The sequence below is a fragment of the Chionomys nivalis genome, chromosome 1 (genome assembly GCF_950005125.1).
Source record: "Chionomys nivalis chromosome 1, mChiNiv1.1, whole genome shotgun sequence".
In the NCBI taxonomy this organism is placed as follows: domain Eukaryota; kingdom Metazoa; phylum Chordata; class Mammalia; order Rodentia; family Cricetidae; genus Chionomys; species Chionomys nivalis.
In genome coordinates, this window is record NC_080086.1 from 58,524,543 (window position 1) to 58,543,921 (window position 19,379).

Genomic DNA, 19,379 nt, shown 5'->3' on the forward strand with positions numbered 1-19,379 from the left:
TAGTCCTACTCCAAATGTCACAAAGTGTTATGCTTGCTATGCTTGAGATGCTTGTAGAGATGATATTGTTTTTTTCTGCAATAAGTGGTCCTCTGCTTTGATCCAGTTCCTGTATTTTAAAGAAGTATATATTGACATTTTTGTCAGTGTCCTTGTGGTTTGGGGTGTTTTGGAGATATTTGCTCTGTCATTATGGAATTGCTTCTCGAGGTAAAGTTAATTTCTGAACCTGTATTTTAATAAGTTCATGGTAAGTTCTCTGAAAACCTAATGAAGAGGGAAAGAAGGTTAGAAGTCATATGTCCATGATAATTCAAAGAACAGATATATTTTTTCTCTTTGTTCAAGATCATCTGAGGACATTGTAGCCAATTCTGTACACACCATGAACAAAAAATCATTTTTCCTTGAGTTCCCTTTGTAGTGATACATTGTGATTTATTACTATACACCATTGAGTTCATCTGTCATTCATGGCTGTTGACCATAGTCCAGATACATTATCAGACATATATCTTTGTAAATGTAAGTCAGGTGATCAGACCAATCCATTCAGCAGACTTACTAGCTAAAAAACCTTGACAACTAAGGCAACACTTTTTGTTTCTTTAATTCTTGAGGCCTTGTTACAGTCTTTGCAATGTGAGTGTTGTGGGCAGTTTCCTTATGATTCATCCTTTGAATCATCCTCATCTTTGTCAACTTTTGTTTTCAAAGATATTCAATATTTAGAGAGAGTCTGAGAAGTGGGAAACAGCATAATTTCAAAATAAATTTTCTTTACCTTCTTGACATCTTTTAAAATGTTTAGCTTTATTAGTGTCTATTTGTGTGTATGTATATATGCGTGTGTGTGACTGTCTGTGTAAATGTATGTGCACACCAGTATGAAGGTGCCAGAAGAGGGCAACAGATTCCTTAGAACTGGAGTTACAAGTTGCCCTACATAGGGACGGGGAACTGAACTCAGGTCCTTCGAAAGAACAGGAAGTGCTCTTAACTGCTGAGTCATCTCTCCAACTCTCTTGGCATCTTTTTAGTTAAATATCTTTATATTTAAAGCATTGAAGAATAATTGTAAGAAGTGCATAGTTTCTGAACATGTTATGCATTACATTATTGACCAGATGTTTTATTTTACTTAAACTTAAGATAGCTGTGCCAGTAAACAGCCTGAGTAGCTAAAACTTTCTTAGAATTGAAAGCTTGGAGTTTCAGCTATTTCTTGTGACTACTGTTTTCTTTCAAGTATGCTTTAGAAGGACACTGAACTCTATAGTGTGACCCAAAGGAGTAGCCTATAGAATTCCATCTCCATGTTCTGCTGGCTGTACTGGATGAAAGTTACACAGTTGTAGAACTTGAGTGTTTGTAATACATTTTAGAAGATAAGAATCTTGATTTCTTGCTACATAACCCAGGCTGGCCTGGAATTTGTGATTCTCCTGCCTGTTTCCAAGAACTAGCCTTACTGGCATTCTGAAGCACCCTACGTAGCCCTTGACAACAGCCCCTCCCACTCCCCCAAATAGGTAGGGCTGGAGGTTTAGGTCAGTCAATCATAGAGCACATTTAGAGTGTATGTTCAACGTGAGGCCTTGGGTTCAATTCCTAGCAGCAACTGCCCCTCCAAAAAATAAACAGTGTGAAAAACCAACAGTTTCAGGCTGGCCTGGTCAGTAGAGTGCTTGCTGCATGGGTATGAGTTCAGACCATAACATTCATTTTAAAGAAGTGGAACATTGTCATCTGTTCCTGTAACTTCAGGGTTGGGAGATAAAGACAGGAGGGTTCCTGGGACTTGTTGGCTGCATATTCTTGCCAAATTGGTGAGCAGGTTCAGTGAGAAGGCCTCTCTGAAAAGAAAGGGTTTATGGTGATAAATGTCAGACAGAAAGCTCTGGCCTACACAAGCACACATTTATGCACACATCTGCATGTATACACACTTACATACGGACACAAAAGTTTCAGGGTTTTCATTGCATAAAAATTGGCAGAAATGATCTTTTTTTTTTTTTTGACAGCCTTTCTTTCACTTACCTCAATGTTTATCTGTCTGTCTTTTGATAGTTTATTATCCATCCTGCTTTCTGACACAGAGTGTATAAAATGTGTTTTAGGCAGACCATGTTGAGGTGCTAATTGCCTCATTAGGAGAAAGCTGGTTCCTGTGCCAGTATCCTCTGGCAATAGGGTTCAGGAAAGAAAACTGACCTTTTGGTAATTCTCAGTTAACTTATAGGCCAAATCCTTTAATACCAACATGGCAAAACCTTTGAGTAAAAATTGGACTTCCAGATGTCAAACAAACAATGGCCTGCTCATCACAAGCCGTGAAATCCTAGGCCTATGTGAATATTAGGACTTTTTCATAATGGAATTTGGCCTGCAGTCATGCTTGGAAACAGAGTGAGGCTTTAGGAATGATTGTGTGCATGAATGGGAGAAGGGAAAGGCCTCATTTGTGTTTCTTTGAGACATGCTATCAGCGAACCGGAGCAGCCCTCTAAGAACATGATGAATCCTTGCACATATCCAGGAGATTAATAAAAGCTATTCATTGTAATATGAGCAGCCACCAGGGCTCCTAGAACAAACAGTGGCTGCTAGTCTCTGCCACTGGCACCTGAGATGCTTTTAGGAGCTGTCTGTTGAGTGAAGAAGAGATTAGATGCACCTGCAACTTACGTTTCCAAAGACTGCGAATGGAGAAGGTACACAGGGTGAATTTGACTTTCCAGAGAGGTTGCTTTTAATTATAATGTTAACAAGTCCAGTCTTCTCTGAATCTGTTGGCCAGGGTTCCGGTGGCTGCTGTAGGTTCTCTTGCCTTTGACTGTAGAGGTGTGTAGTTGAGGAAGGAAGCTGTGTTGTCACCATGAACTTCAGAGGTGGATTTGTGGGGCCTAACTGAAGTTTTCTGAAAGAGGCCTTGGGGATTAGATAAGAACCTATAGGGTGAGGAGTTGGATCCTTCAGCCACTTGTGTGGCCGTGGCAGGTTCCCTCTGTTGAGATTAGTGGGGGAGATGGCTCTGGGCCCTCAGCTATTGTTTAAACATAAAAATACCACCAGAGCCAATTATAATAATTAATAATAATAATGGTAGCAGAAAATGCCTAAAGATCACTGGCACTAAATGTACTGTCTGATGGAAAAGACAAGGGTTTGTAAATTTATCCCTAGCACCAAATTAAGTCTGTAAATCATATTTTCATATTCTTTATAGATAAAGATTTGCTGAAAGTAGATACCTCTTTTTTCTGTCTAAGTGGCAAGTGAAGAAATTAGAGTGAGAGTCTAGGTATCTCATCTGAAAATAGCATCACTGCTAGAATTTGAACAAAGTCGATATAACTCCATGAACTGTGCGTGTGGATTGGGGAGATGGCTCAGTCAGTACAATGCTGGCCTTGTAAGCATGAAGACCTGAGGTCAACCCCCGGAACCCATGTGAAAATAAAACAACAAGGGCTCACAAATGGGAGAGACCACGTGGCACTTGTCTTTCTGGGTCTGGATGGATGACCTCACTCAGCAGAGTGGTCTAGGTCCACCCATTTACCTACAAATTCCATGATTTTATTTTGGGAATAGAATCCCCTTGTGTACCACATTTTCACGATCTATTCATCAGTTGTGGGGCATTTAGGTTGTTTCCATTTCCTGGCTTTTGTGACTAGGTTGGCAGTGATTATGGATGGTCAAATATCTTTCGATTAGGCGGTTGACTCCCTTGGACATATGCCTAGGAGTGCTATAGCTGACTTAGATGGAAGATCTGCTTTTAGCTTTTGAGAATTCCCCAACATTGTCTTCCACCGACCCTAGCTCTGACCCTTTAGATGTGAGTGTGTAACCCAGAGCAATTGTAGAGACCAGAAAAGCGGAAATAGGTGCAGAGAGGGGAGCAGTGGGACATGGGTTCTGTGAAAGGGAACGTGGGAAGAATGGAAGGAGAGGGGCTTTATCTGGGAAGCACAGAGGAGGGAGGAGGAATAAGAACAGTAGGGATGATTGGGAGAACCATGCAGAGGATAACTGATTTTAGGGTGCCCAACCCAGCTGATACATATCTCACACAACCCCCACACCTCAGGCTCCCAGGACATCATGGAAGAGGGGACAGAAGGACTGTAAGTGTCACAGGACCAGGATGTGTGCTGTGAGGTAGCTGTCTTCTTTCTGTAACAGCAAGCTGTACTCAAGATAGCTTAACAACATGGTCACCTAAACACTGGCACAGTGACAATACCAGCGAACATCCTAGCATTCCAGTGTGGTAAAGGGAAATCTCACAAGACTCCACCCATACATGACGAACTATAAGAAGTCAAAGACTCCTAAGAGGGAGAATCAGTCCTTTTTAGGGATAAGTCCCATGATAGGTTATCCAATACCAAGTAGTCATCCCTAAACACACACACAGACACACACACTTATGGACAACACTAAATGGACTCAGGAGGTTGTATGTGTGTGTATAACAATAATACAGAAGAAGAGGTTATGAATTTGAGAGAGAGTAAAAGTGACAGGGGGATTGGAAGAGGTGATGGTGGCCTAGAAATGATGTTAACTCAATACTCATATATGGAATTCTCAAAAAATACAATAAAATAAATGTAAAAATGTCAGGGTATGGGGAAAAGAGCCTGTAATCTTGGTGTCAGGAAGACAGAGATGCATGGCTCTTTGTTGCTCACTAGTCAGCCAAAATAGCCTATTTGGTGAGCCCCAGGCTAGTGAGAGACCCTGTCTCAGATACCAAGGTGGATGGTACTTGAGGAAAGTTACCTAGGGTTGTCCTCTGTCACATGCATATGCACACATAAGAGCATCAACGCACACACAAACATGCATGTAATCACCTTCTTTCCATGTATGCTAGCCATAGAACCTGTGTATCTTTGAAGTGATCATTCTTGGCTAAGTGATTGTTCAACTGTATTAATCAAACCTTCACAGAGCATCCAGCATGGACCAAACTTGGTACTGCAGCGGTGAGTATAAGTGGATGGCGTGGCTTCCCTCTTGTGTGTTATTGGCCATATTTATGAAGTTTAGAAGAGAAATTAGGCATGATTCCATAAGTGACCTTTCATGATGGATCCTGCTTCAGATCAGGAACAAACAATACAAAGACTCGGGGCCACAATGAGGACAGGCAAGGTGGGATACATGTGGTGTTCCATACAGTAGAGGAGCATATGTCGAAACCAGGGACGGGGGGACCATGGCCTTTTAATGGAGTGGCACAGCAGCAGGGTGAGGCTGCTGGGTTTGGCCTGGGCAGACCATGAAGGGCTCTGTAGATCGCATACAAGGCTCATTTCACAAGAAACACAAATACGTTGAGGGGCTGTAAATTTTTTTTTTTTTAAAAAGGTCAGGTGAATAATAGATCTAGATTTTGAAAAGATCTCTTTGGTGTCCTTAGCAAGTACAGAGGGAAGGGATGTTAGTCAACCACTCCCTGTGATTCTGATGCTACCTCTAATTGCTCTAGAACGTGGCCACAACAGTGGATAGAACAGACAGTTCTGACAGACAACGAGGGAATATCACTGATAAAATTCTGAAGAGTACAGTGTGCCAGGCATTAATGTCCAAAGGTCAGGTCAAATCTAGGTTCTATTTTTCTCTCCCGATCTTTGGCCTTGCTGTACCTTCAACTCTTCATCCTGTTTTGATGCTTTCTTCCCAACCCGGTGATGAAATTAAGGAGAGACGATCCTTGTGAAGACTTGACTGCATGGCATCTTATGCATTCTGCCAACCACTTAGTACATGCCCCTCAGAACCACCTTTTCCCTAAGTGACCTGATTACCTTCACTCTTCGTTTCGTGTGTGTTTTCCTGAGGTCCCTCTCTCTTGTACCGTTTCAAGACCAGTTCCTCCACCTCTTTTCATAAATTACCACACCAGGTTTTGGCAGCCTCTCTCTTCCTTGCTACAGAAAAGGGAGGGAGGAGGAAATAACACAGTAACTGTTTATCCTAAAGGTCGTATTCAAATTTGTGTGGTAATGTCTGGTGGGAAGTGAGATTTTGAAACCGACCTTTCCTCACAGTTGGGCAATAGATGAGGTGCTCCCTAGGCAAGACTGGGCTCGCCTGAGGAGCAACCCATCCCCTTTCAGAACTGCTGGCCAACGTATTTAGTCATTCTGTAGTAATTGGCAGCCTAGGAATTCTTGAGTTTTTTAGGCATCCTGCTTTATTAATGGACTAAAAGAGGGTACGTTTATGTGATTTTATTGCTTAAACAACATAGCCAAGTTTTTTACTTGAAGGAATTTAAGGAGTTTGAGCCCTTTAATTTGGTTTCATACATTTTTTCACAATATATTTATTGAACGTGGCACTGTGTTATATAAGGGCATTTTATACAACTCTGTATATTTTAAGCACAATCCCCCTATGCCCTCATGCACTTTTACCCACCCCTCCTCCTGTTCATTCCCTTCATCCCCTCTAGATAGTTTTGCTTCTGCTCGCATGTCATACATAATATTTGTCTTTCTCCAATTGCCTTAGTTTGCTTAACCTGCCTATCTCAAATTACATCCAGTTGCAAACACCATAACTTCATTCTCTTTGTGGCTGAAAAAAAAATGCTACTGTGTATATATTCGGTATTTATCTACTCCTCTGTTGTTAGACATCTATGCAGAGAGCCGTATTAAACACCGCTGTGAAAGCATCTCTGATGTGTTGACTTGGGGTTCTTTGGGAAGATCCCCAGGAGTGAGATAGCTGGGTTTTACAGTAAATCTTTTTCGAGTTGCTTAAAGAACCTCCATCCTGACTTCCATAGTAGTTACTAGACAAGTTGGCATTGCCATCAACAATGTCTAAGGATTCTATTTTGTCCTTTCTTCCTTTATTCTTAGTGACTGCTGTCCTGACACGGATAAGGTGGAGTCTCAATGTAGTTTTAATTTTTATTTTTCTGATGCATAGTGAAATAGAACATTGTCTTGTGTGTTTATTTGCTGTCTGTGCCTTACTCTTAAGAACTGTCTGTTCACCACAGGACGTGGTGTTTCATACCTTTAATCCCCACATTCAGGATGCAGAGGCAGGTGGATCTCTATGAGTTCAAGGCCAGCCTGGTCTACAGAGCAGGTTCCAGGGAAGCCAGGGCTATACACAGAGAAACCCTCTCTCTAAAAACAACAACAACAACAACAACAACAAATGCTGTTATGTTCCCTTCATTAGTCATTTATTCTTTACTGGGTTGCTTCACTTTGTATTTAGCTTTGAGCTGTTGGTATAGTCTATGTTCTGATCGTGTGTAAGAGATGTAACCAGCATAGGTTTTCTCCATATGGGGAGACAGTCTAATCTCTTCGCTTGATTCTTTCTTTTGATGTACAAAACCTTTAACTTCATGAAATCCTGTGTGTCTATTGTTGACATCATTTCCTTTGTAACTGGAGTTCTGTTTAGAAGTCTTCGAAAGTCCTAGCCTCTGTCTGCATATTGAGATGCTTTCCTCTTCTCAGTGGACTTACATGTGGGGCAAAAGATCAAAGTACAGGTCTAGTTCCATTTCCTTACACGGAGATGTCCAATTTTCCCAGCACCCTTTGTTGATGAGGCTGCCCTTTGTCCAGTGTATGTTTCTGGCATCTTTGCACTGTCATCCTGATACTATAGCTCTGCAGTATAGCTTGCGATCAAGTATGGCAAGACTTCCAGAACATTAATTTTCTTCAGCATTACTTTATCTGGAATCTTTTGTGTTTCCATATATGAATTTTAGAGGATTCTTTCCTATTTCTATGATTAATTACATGAATTCTGATGGGAAGTGCGTTCAATCTGTAGATGGCTTTTGGTAGGATGGCCATTTCACAATATTAATTCTACCAATCCATCAGTAGGGGAGGTCTTTTTATCTTTCAGGGTCTTCTTCAGATTCTTGACTGTTTTGACATTTTCACTATAGATGTCTTTCACTTGCTTGATTTGGTTTTTTCCAAGGTGGGGTTATTTTGGTTAATTTTGTTTCAAGTGTAAGTGGAATTAATGTCCCAATTTCTTTATCAGTGTTATTGGTATGACTTATGTTAATTTTGTACCCTTCCACTTTGGTGAGCAGCCTAGGTTTAAAATACCCATAGAGCTCAGTAAATTAGTAAGGGACCATGGAGATGGGTAGTTTTCAACTGAGGGGAAATGAAACTCAGGGGTATATAGCTGAAGGGGAATAAAGGAACAAAGGGGATAAACTGGAGTGGGCTAGGGAGGGAAGGCCAGAGGAAAGAGAATGGGGAGGGATAATGAACATTGAAGGCCTTTTGAAAAAGCTACATGGAAACCAACTACAATGGACACTTCCTACAACATACACGTATGTAAAAAAGTTTTAATGACTCTACCCTATAACAGGGTGGACAGTATCCCAACCAGACATCACATGCTAGTAAATAGAAACCCCAGTGCCTGAAATTGGTGAGTTACAGGCCAACGGGATCCCATAGACCAGCAAGCATTACAAGCTATTACCAATACTTATTTCTTCCTCAAGTTCAGCATTAGGCTCTTACTATTCTAGCATGTTTATAAATCTTTGATTCTAATCTATAAATGGAAATTAAGAACTTTATGGCTTTAAGATCCTTTTTCCTGGTTGGTTTGTCAAGGATACAAGTTAGAGCTGTCTGGGAAGAGAACTCTATATTGAGAAAATACCTTGTAAGATTGGCATATAGGCAAGTCTGTCAGTAATTTTCTTGATTAACTACTGATGTAGGTGAGCCCAGCCCTTGGTGGGTGGTCCCACCCCGGGGCAGGTTATCCTGGGATGAATAAGAGAACAGAATAGGCTGAGCAAAGCCAGGAGGAGCAAGCTAGGAAGTGGCATTTCATCATGGTCTCTGCTTCTATCCCTACCTTCAGGTTCTTGCCTTGAGTTCCTCCCCTGCTTTTCCTTTATGTGGACTAAACTATAAGCTGAAGACAACCCTTTTCCTTCCCAAGCTGGTTTTGGTCACAATGTTTTATCATAGCAACAGAAACCTAAGACCACCTAACTTTCTCCTCCTTTCCCAAGGAACAATTCTTTCCTTCTCCCTTTAATAATTCTTGTATTTTTTTTAAATAAATTAAGTACTTAACTAAAGTAAGTATCGTTGATTTAAAACATCCTAAAACTGTATGTAAGTTTCATAAAAATAAATCTGTACCAATTGCCAGCTAAATGTTTTCAATTAGAATTACAAGAACAATGTGTTTTTCAAACAGGATGGATTTTCTTAAACATTAAAACATTTACTCAATATTGATGTTTCAAAGCACAAACAGTAAAGACTTTTTTGTGGGTTTGTGTCTTCTGAATGTCTCTGAATGCCATGGCAAATCTTACCAGAGTTATACTGTGCTGACCTGGTAAGGAAATGCTTGCCATTCCAATGCGTTCAGAAGGTACCTTGGCAACTGCCTGGGCTTCTGTGATTTCAGAATCTCTATGTGAGACAAGGACTAAGTTGTTTCCTTTAATGCTTTTGGGTTGTCCTAACCATGTTCACGGCTAGTATGCCATTGACGTTGTAAATTTTAAAAGTGGCCAGCCTATCACTTCTCTTTCATAGATGTTAACTGTGGAGCAATTCTCCTAGCTGCTCCTTGTTTACCACATGGGGTTTGTAATTATTAATTTTTCATGGCATCTAAATGTCTTTCCTGGTAACTGACCTTTTGGAGTTATTGGAAAGCAACCTGTTTGTGAAGGGGATGAGGGAACAAGGCAGGGAAGGAGGGATTTAGGAAAGGAAGAAAGAGATAGAGGAGAGAGGGAAGAAGAAAGGAAGGTAGATTCCTATCTCTTGGAGCAATAACTTATAGATGTTCAGATGAGGCCAGGTTTAATTTTAGATATCTTGATTGGTATGCATTTATAACTTCAAGTCTTTGTGACTGTGGAGTTATCCCAGGTCATTAACTGCTTGAGGAAGGACTAAAGGCCATCAAGGCAGCTAAATGCCATCTATGCAGACTCTGGTCAGCTCAGTTATAAGAGGAACGGGTACAATAGTTGCAGCTGATTGAGACTGTCTGATCACAGAGTCTAATACTTGTATTTGGAAGAGAAAGGATAGATGTTTATGGTTCAGCGTCAGTGAGAAATCCTAACACGTGTCTTACTATGAGCTAGATTCAGTAGTTGGTCCCTTTGGAAGTCAGTGCTCACGCTTAGGGTTAAAGTTGCTGTGGTTTAGTGCATCTCTGTATCTCGTCTTGAAATAAATTCATCAGTATTTCACAGTTTTGATTAAACTGGAAAATTATTTTAAAAAATTGAGATTTAAATACTATTAATTTAGCAAACATAAAAACCTTCTAACACTCGCAGCTTTCTGTCAGGGACGTAGGGATACAGGATTTCCTCTTATTACTGCCACACAGTCAGCATGGCTTTCTCTGTATGATGTAACCATGTAATGCAACTAGCACACATGTTTTCTACATGCCATTGTTTTTCCTCAGGTGGTTTTAGGCATTTATTCACCACCACCACTCTGCTTTTGTGTGTGTATTTGAAATGTTTACTCTATCTCATACCGTTGACTGAGAGTACCAACTTCTAGTCTCGGAATTCAGCGGTGATGGGTAAAGAGAGATGTAGTTCCAGAAAGGATCAATAAAAATGGCTATATTAAAGAAAAATAATGACCAACAAGATATATAATAGTAGCCATAAATAGAAGGGCCCAAGCCAGTTGTTCTTTTCTTCAGGAGCAGCAATTCTAGTTATACATCATTACCTGGTCACAGACGATCATTCTCAAAAGTAATAATAGATCTTTTTTTTTTTGCCACAGAAAGTGACAGACAAATCGGGAATCAGAAGCAGACATAGTGACTTTTGTCAGTTGATATTAAAATGTTTACCAGTCCACTTTGTTCTGTGTTGAGGTGCAGGTGGCAGGAATGTACTGTGAAGGCTTTTGCCAATTCTAGAAACCTGAGCCATGAAATCAAACATTTCTGTGTCATCCACACAGACAGACATCATCCAAATGTAAAAATAGCTATGTGCCAGTGCACACAGTGATACTGCACCATGAAAAGTCGCACGCTCCGTCTGCCTGTGCCCACGCACACATGTGCTGACGAACACATTCTGTCCAGGTGGAGCCCTCCCCCACTCCTGATTCCAGATGCTTTCAGGTGCTGACATCTGTCAGGGGAGGAGTGCTTCCTGGGCTGCACCGAGACTGCCAAGGGATGCTCTGTGAGTGTGCAAACGTGCCCTTGCTACACTGCACATCCTTGCACAAGTGTCCTGCCATTTCTTCGGTGGAATGGACTGGAAAGCCACCTTGGAAGCTGTTTGGGCATTTGTCAACCAAAGGAATTTGGCAGCAGAAACCAATGTTGTTTGCCTGTGAGGCTCTAGGTTCTTTCTTGGCGCAAACAAAAGGCACCGATTTCTGTCATGTGAGTCTGCTCCCCCAGGAAAATGTTGGGAGTGGGATTCTTATGTTTGTGATTTTTTTCAAACTCTAGGTCCAGAGTAGCAGACACAGTTGTGAAGTGAAGGATGGTGAATAGAGCCCAGGAGCAGGGGCTGAAAGTGAAGACCACAGGCCTTCACCTGCCTCTGACTGACTGACTGACCTTCACAGATTTAGGGCCTAGCTCAGCCGATTCTAAATTTCTCAATAGACTTCTAACCGTCTCTATCTCTGTTTCCCTCTCTGTCTCTTTCTGTTTCTCTCTCTCTGTGTTGTATGTTTGTGTGTGTGTGTGTGTGTGTGTGTGTTGTTTTATTCTGGTTTTTCAAAGTTGGCAACTGGTAGAACTTCCAGAGAACACAAGATGAGCTAAACATAGCCTATCTGTTGTTAAGCAGAAGGGTCTTATGCACTGAGAGCAGCCATTCCAAATGTCCCCTGAGCAGCAACCTCAGGATCATTTGGGCTCTAGGTGAGAATTTAGACTCCCAGGCCCCACCCCATCTTTGCTCAAACATTTTAACAAGGTTTTGAATAATCACTTTCCATGCAAAAACATTTGAATCATATCTAGAAATTTTGTTTCTTTGTTTGTGTTTCATTTTGTGTTTTCGTTGTAATTACTGTTGTCATTGTTTAATACTGAGGTTTGTTATATATCCCAGGCTGGCCTTGAGCCTCGCGATCCTCCTAGCTTGCCTCCTCCCTGAGTCTTGTAATTCCTGGTGTGTACCACACCCAGTTCATTTTGGAAAAGAACAGTATCTTTTTTAAGTCACCTGTCTACCATGTTATCACTCGAGCATGCTATTGGTTGGTGAGCTCATGGAGGAAGAGGTCTATCCTGCTGGACATACAGTACCTCTTGACCTCTAACACTGAGACAGTACCTGCTACACAGGAGCATTTGATGAATGAACAAATGCCGTGAAACCTCATCACATGGTCTAAATAGACTTGAAACCTCAGCAACTGTGCAAGGGTTTTCAAATTGTCTATTCTCTTGGCTCTATCTTCCATTCTGCCATATCTTTTGTTCACTTTGTATTCTTAGGATCTGTTCCTTGATCAGGTATGCAGTAGGCATACATTAACTGAACTAACTAGATAAATCAAAAGGCTCCGTGATGGCTCCCACGTCAATGGTTCTTTTGCCATCATTTTTATTTTTTTTTTAAGAAGAGACTGTGGCTTGTGACTTGAAGAAAACTCATAATGTATGTTAGACATATATGTGTGACCGTCATATATGTATAAATGCATATGTGTGTATGTTTCCATCTACTCACCAGCAATACCACGTGTTGTGATAGAGCTTTAGTGACCCTTCAGAAGTATAGAGTATTATCTGTAATGGTCAGGGAGGGTCACCTGCCCCTCCAGTGCTTACATTTACATCAATCACAGACTGTCTCTAAAACAGCATATAGATAAGAATGAGGAAAATGGAACAGCAGATGGGAGAAATATGTTTCCTGTACCGGTGTTTACCTTTTTCATAGTTTATGTATAACTTTTAGGTATAGGATGCAAAATCTTTTGATTCTAGTAAGAATCCTTGACGTAAAAAAAAAGAAAAGAAAAAGAAATGACAACTGGACACACTTGCTTTTTATGAGAGATACGTTGTCTTACTATGATCCTGCCCTTCCAACAGAAGTTGGTGTCCCGTAACCTTTGTGTAGTATATATGGCAGTGCCTTCTAAGAGAGTTTGTTCCCTGAGCTGCATTATCTCGTGTCTTACTTTGTGCTTTTGCAAGTGCTGGGCTTTCTCTTCTCATTTTGTTTGTGGCTTAAAACTCTTACTTTACATCTACCATGGACATTCTGAGCATTTGGGTTTAGTTTTGAAAAATGCAGGAGAGCTTTTCACTATAGATAAGAATTAGATAAATGAGAATAATAAGAATTCTATTTTAGGCCCCAAAGAGCTATAAAACTGGCTGCCATAAATGTGCTGTGTAACTTACTGGGTTTTTTTCATTGTGAACAACTGAAGGAATAATTGTCACTTTTGAGAATTATAATTGGTATAGGTGTTTGATTATAATTAATTTAAAGCTTTTATACCTTTTGTTAAATGACAAGGATGGTGAACTATGCTGTTAAGTTTAGTCAACTGATGTTTTTCTGGCATTCAGTTTTCGAGCAGGGTATTTGAGCAGACCTTTAATAACGTCTGCATAATTAAAGGGCAATCATAAAAAGATGATGCACTTTAGACTGTTAATAGTTTGTTACACTGATGATAAACCAAAGATGCTGGTTGAAGGGAAGAGTGACTTTCACTTTATGTACAATACACTTGGAATTTTAAAAGCTTGTATGGCTTTTGTGATTTAATTGAAATGAAAGATATGATAAATAGAGGAATTTCATAACCCCCTCTTAACAATAAAATCCATTTGAAGATATTTTTCATCCTATATTTTCAAAGTTCATTCTAAAAGTGGTATGTGGTATAATTTTTGGATGGAATTTGGTGTATGGATGGTTGAAAATATTTTTATCTGCTTTTGGGGTGTTTTATGACATTTCTTTTAGGAAATAATATTTTGTGGTCTTGGTAATTGAAATAGTTGTTCATATTATATAAGTTTTTTATAACTTCATGGAAAATGAAAGTAAGTGGTACACACACACACACATACACACACATGTGGAGGTAACAGGACAACCTTGGGTACCAGTTCCTTGAGACAAGAATGATCTCCTTGTTTCCTACCACTGTGTGTGCTGGGCTAGCTGGCTTGTGAGTTTCCAGGGATTCTTCTGTTGCTGCACCTCCCATTTGGTGCTCAGTGCATCCGACTTAGACACATGCACTGCTTTGTCCTGCTTTACTTATGTTCTGGAGACTCAACCTAAGGTCCTCACATTTGCATGACAAACACTTTACCACTGAGCAGTCTTCCCACTCCTCAAAATCAATGCTTTTTAAGACAAAAATAAATGCATCTGAGAGTCAGAGTTGTCTAGTTTAAAATCGGAACTCCAGAACACGGACTGCCTGCACTCAGAGTCTGTTACCTTGTAGCCATATGACACTGGACAAAATTACAAGATCTCTGTGGATTTACATCCCCACCCCCATTTATGTGCTAAGTAACAGCATTATTCCCAAAGAACTGATGTGCAAGAATAAATAGGTTAACTTATATAAACTTCTTTGAAGGATATCTGACACAATGTAAAGACTGGATCAGTTAGCTGATGCTGTGTAACAAAACACCCTGAAATTTGGTTGATGGGTTTGATTGTCTGAAGAGTCCTGGGCTGCTTTGGCTAGAGATGGATGGATAGGTGATGGTGAGTTTGCTTGTTTGTGTTATGTGATAACAGGTCAAGCATGTGGTTGTAGTCACGTTAGCCTCAGCACCAAGATTGCAAAGCTCAAATGCAGAATGTCCTTTCAAATCTTTTTTTGCTATCACATGTGCCAACACCCTATTGGTCAGAGCAAGTCATATGGTCAAATTCAGTTACCATGAGACGGGACTACTGAGGAACTGAAGTGCAAAAAGGGAACCTGTGCAAAGTGTTTTGCAGACCTTTTCCTTCAACATGTTAAAAGTATTAGCCACTATTGTTATTGTCATTATTATTGTTATCATCTCTCTAAACATAATGCCACTGAAATTAACTGCTCTTGAGGATGCCTTTGGTTAGTCATTAGTGTTGCTGTTTCCAAATATTGTGGGAGCCTCAAAAATTAATACTTGCAACAAGAGAGTTTTTAAGAGGAGCTTATTCTGCAGAGCTGAAATTATTATTTTTGTTACAAACTGTAGCTGTCCCTGTTGGTCTCCCTGGGAGCATTTTGCAGGCTATAAAATACAGCGATTACTATGGTAATCATATTGCAAGTATAAAATGGCTTTGACCTACTTGTTAAAATGCAGTGTGTATTAAAATAAAGACTGTGATCTTAAAGCTAAATGAACTCAGAATAAAAACAGAATGGCAACTCCACAGAGCTACGAGATCTTCACTGGAAAGGAAGGTGTTGGATATAGAGGTGCACATTGCTTTAGCTCCTCCATTTTCTCCCTGAAGCTATACCCTCTGGGGAATGACACCCAGTCTCCACATTCCCCACCTTAACTTGCAGAGTCACCACTTGCAAAGGTGCTGGGACACTTTTCACATAACACTGTGCTTGCTTTTCCAATCCATTCCTAGCTTCTTATCATAACAACACCATGAAGCAGAACTTACCATTTTTCTTTTATCAGCAGGGAAACTGAGGCTCAGAGAGAATAAGTGATCTGCCCCAGGCACGGAAGTCCTACCTTCAAAGCCTTAGCTCAGTGAAGACACAGGAGGGAGATTCTGAGACTTCTAAGAAGAAATCAACCACAGTTTCACGAGTTGATTTGGTTCCATAGACTCCATTCATTAGACATTTTCATTGCCTTTGCAAATTTGACACTCCTTTATGCAGAAGATATTTATTGGCTACTTCCTGTGTGCTCCGCAGCATGCTGCAGTTGTGCTAGTCTGTAGATGGGGCTCAGTGGGTTTCAGAGTGAATGGTCCAGATGAGAGTTGGGGGGTAAGCAGGCATTGCTTAGGGGACTGTTGTATTTCAGGTGGCTGTAGAAAGAAAGACCTACACAAAGGACAGCTAAGCACAAATGTGGAGATTGGGAACTGGGGACATTGGGAGCCAGCAAAGGTATTGAGTAGGTAGTGATAGATTCACAGGGGCCTCTTAATGCAGTCGCCATAGCCACAGTGTGTATGATTGGATTGGGATTAACTGGAGGGAGAAGAACGAAGACTTCCTGTGGGAATTCTGTTTGATAGGCTGGTACCAAAGTCTGGAAAAGTGGAGGGTGTGCAAGGAACAGGAAACAGCAGCAAGGACTGAGAAATAAACAGTATTCGGCGTATTGTGAAGCTATTCAGCTGTGGAGAGGAGTAAAAGGAGGTGGAAATGGTGTCTGGTGTCTGTTGTCTGTCTGGGGAGTCTCAGTAAACGACTCACCCGAAAGAAGAAACATGCACCAGTTTCCAGTGGAAGATTAAACCTGGGTCTGTAAGATTTAAGAGTGGGCATTCCCAGTAGGGACACATGATATAACAAAACTTAGGGCAACTTTCTGGGCTGGGCGCAAGCTCTGAGGTCAGCCATGCCCTCTCCATCCCTTCCCCCTCCTCGTCCACTTCATTGTGCTTATTGCCCTTCTGCACCACTGCAGAAACTAAAGCCAGTATAGGCAAAGAATCTGTGTGCTTGATTTATGGAAAAGACCTGCACGTAAAACAGAGTCCGGCAGAGGGGAAAAGATGCCTTGGAGCAGATGAGGTGGTGTACGCCTTTAAGCCCAGCACTCAAGAGGCAGAGGCGAGGCAAGCAGATCTCTGAGTTCAAGGCCAGCCTGGGTGAGTTCCAGAACAGCCAGGGCTACACAGAGAAACCCTGTCTTAAAAACATGAGAGAGAGAGAGAAAGAGATACATCTTTAAAAGGGGGAGAATGAAGTTGACCTTGCAAAGCAGAGGAGCTGAGAGGCGCAGAGGTCCAGGCAAACTTGAGAAAGAACAGACCTGGGAGTCTGCCACAGAGAAAACTGAGCTGTTGCCTCTCCTCTCAGCTCTGGGGGCAGAGGGAGCTGCCATGTGCATGAATGGCAGAACATTTAGAGCTTCCAAGAATACAGGCAGAACAGCCCTGAAAATATGATAGTTTCTGAAAATGACCAACAGAAGAGACCTAAACATGCATTTCTTTTTCTTCCTCTCCCTTTCCCTTCCCTTCCTCCCCGCTTCCTCCCTTACTTCTTTCCTCTCTTCTTTGTTCTTTTATCTTTTCTGCATTCAAAAGTAATTTTGATCCAAAGGCAAGTTGGCTGTAAGCATAGGTGAAGAAAGATGACTCAGTCCCTTGAGTTGTACAGGAAACAAAAAGATTTTTTTCTTTTCGGGCCATTGGATCACTCAGGGCTTCCTTCCAGAGAAAGGTGTATTGGGAAATATCCAGGGGCTTGTTTCAGGGCCTGCTGGTGAGTGCTGTGATCATTAGTGTCCTCTGCTGTGGACCTGGACATGGCTCTTGTCATCTCTGACAGGTATTCACTTCCTTCAAGAGAATCAATTACTCTGAGACATAATTATCCAGAACCCCTCCTCCCGACACACACATGGAATATATTCTCTAAATGTGAATTCTGCTTCCCAAGTCTCTGATCTGCTCGGCAGCTCCTGGCCCTCCCGATGGTCTCACTGGCATAATTTGCTAGGGAATTAAATCACGCCAGGGTGGAGATGGTCTTTTTTACAGCCTGATAATTTTCCTGCTGCCCAAGACAGTTGTTCCTCCAGAGCTTGTAAGTTCAGGCTATCAGTGTTGCCTGTAATCATTTTTTTCTTTGGATATAAATAATTTTGAGATATATAACACTCAACATTATAATTACCCAAGTCATAGTAATTGACATTTGATAATTACAGGAGTGAAAAGAAACTACTCATAGATGGGCTAGTAAATTTAGGAGCATTGATTCTAGATTCAGTCCTAGGAAGAACCCTAAAGGCAAAGGCTTCATACTAGAAATAGTGGGGTTTTTTTTATTAAAAAATGTGTTCTGCTATTAATGGTTTTCAATTCGTGGTATAGAATTATCAGAATTCTGCTCTGTTTGCTTCCTTTGTTCTGTTGTATAGCCATGTTCTCTCTCCCCATTCTTCCTCCTCCTTCCTAAGAATGCCAAAGCAAGCCTCAGATGTCATGTTTCTTTAGCCTTTTGTGTCTCTGTATGTTTCTTTGAAAAGCTTGGGTGCTTTCTAACAGAATTACATCTCACCTAGCAGCAGCTCGGTTGGTCAGAGATCTGAACCCATGTCCCATAAGCAGTCTTCGGTAGACCTAGGCTGATTGAAGACAAAACTCAAGTTGTGAATAGAGAAGGGATGAACTTGAACACTAGCTCCATAACTGGGAGAGGGGTAGCTGCCAGTTCTCAGCAGCAAAGAGCTAAAGGAAGGACCCAGCTGTCCTGGGATACACTGAGCAGGCTTACGCATGTTTGGCCTAGAGGATGAAGTTGAGTACTCTGTAGGGAGTTTCTGTTCATGTTATGGGTGCTGTGTTAAGTACTAGACATGCTATGGGTGCTATTTCTTCCCCTCAAGAGCTTCCACTGTGCAGTACAATTTCCTAAAGTGTGAGGTGGTAAAGGTAGGTAGGTGGTTCAGTACCAATTCATTCCGTAACTGGCATCATTATACATTGCTTAAGGAGCAGTCTTTTGGTCTTCTAAATCTTGTAATTATCTCAAAGAGTAAATTTCACTGGAGACTGGAATTCCAAAATGTCATCATCTCCCTTTGAATTCAGGAGGAGCAACTTCACAGCCTTTGTCAGTCTGTGGTTCTTAATTAACTATTTGAGGTTTTTAAACATTTGTTTACATCGTCATCATTTTTAAAAGATCTTAGTAGAAATGAATGAGATAACAGAAAATATTCAATACAGAAAAAATGAAAGCCAAAATGACAACTGGAAATGGGTCTGTGTTTTGGGTTTTTTTTTAAAAAGTTTTTGTTTATTTATATTTCATGCAGCAAAATTCACTCATAGGTTTCCAATTTCATTAGTTTTGACAAATGTAACTATCCTTACAATCAGCATATTGATCAGTTCTAAGTCTCCCCCAAATTTTCGTGTTACTCAATATCACCTCTCATACTCAGCTCTTGGCAACTATGGATCCACTTTTGGGTTGGTCCAGTAATTCTGCCTTTTCTAGAATATCATCTAATAGAACCATCTAGAATGTAGCTTTCTGATCTGTCTGTTTTAGCTTGCATGTTGCATTTGAAATTTACCTTTTGGTTGCATCTGAACTACTTGGTAGTAATTACTAGTAGTACTATAATATCTGTATTATCACAATTTA

At 40.8% G+C, this 19,379-nt stretch overlaps 1 protein-coding gene across 1 annotated transcript in view; it reads left to right on the top strand.

Moving 5' to 3' along the window:
• Prickle2 (prickle planar cell polarity protein 2) overlaps positions 1 to 19,379 on the top strand; it is a 355,220-nt gene that overhangs the window by 166,725 nt on the left and 169,116 nt on the right. The window lies entirely within an intron of this gene.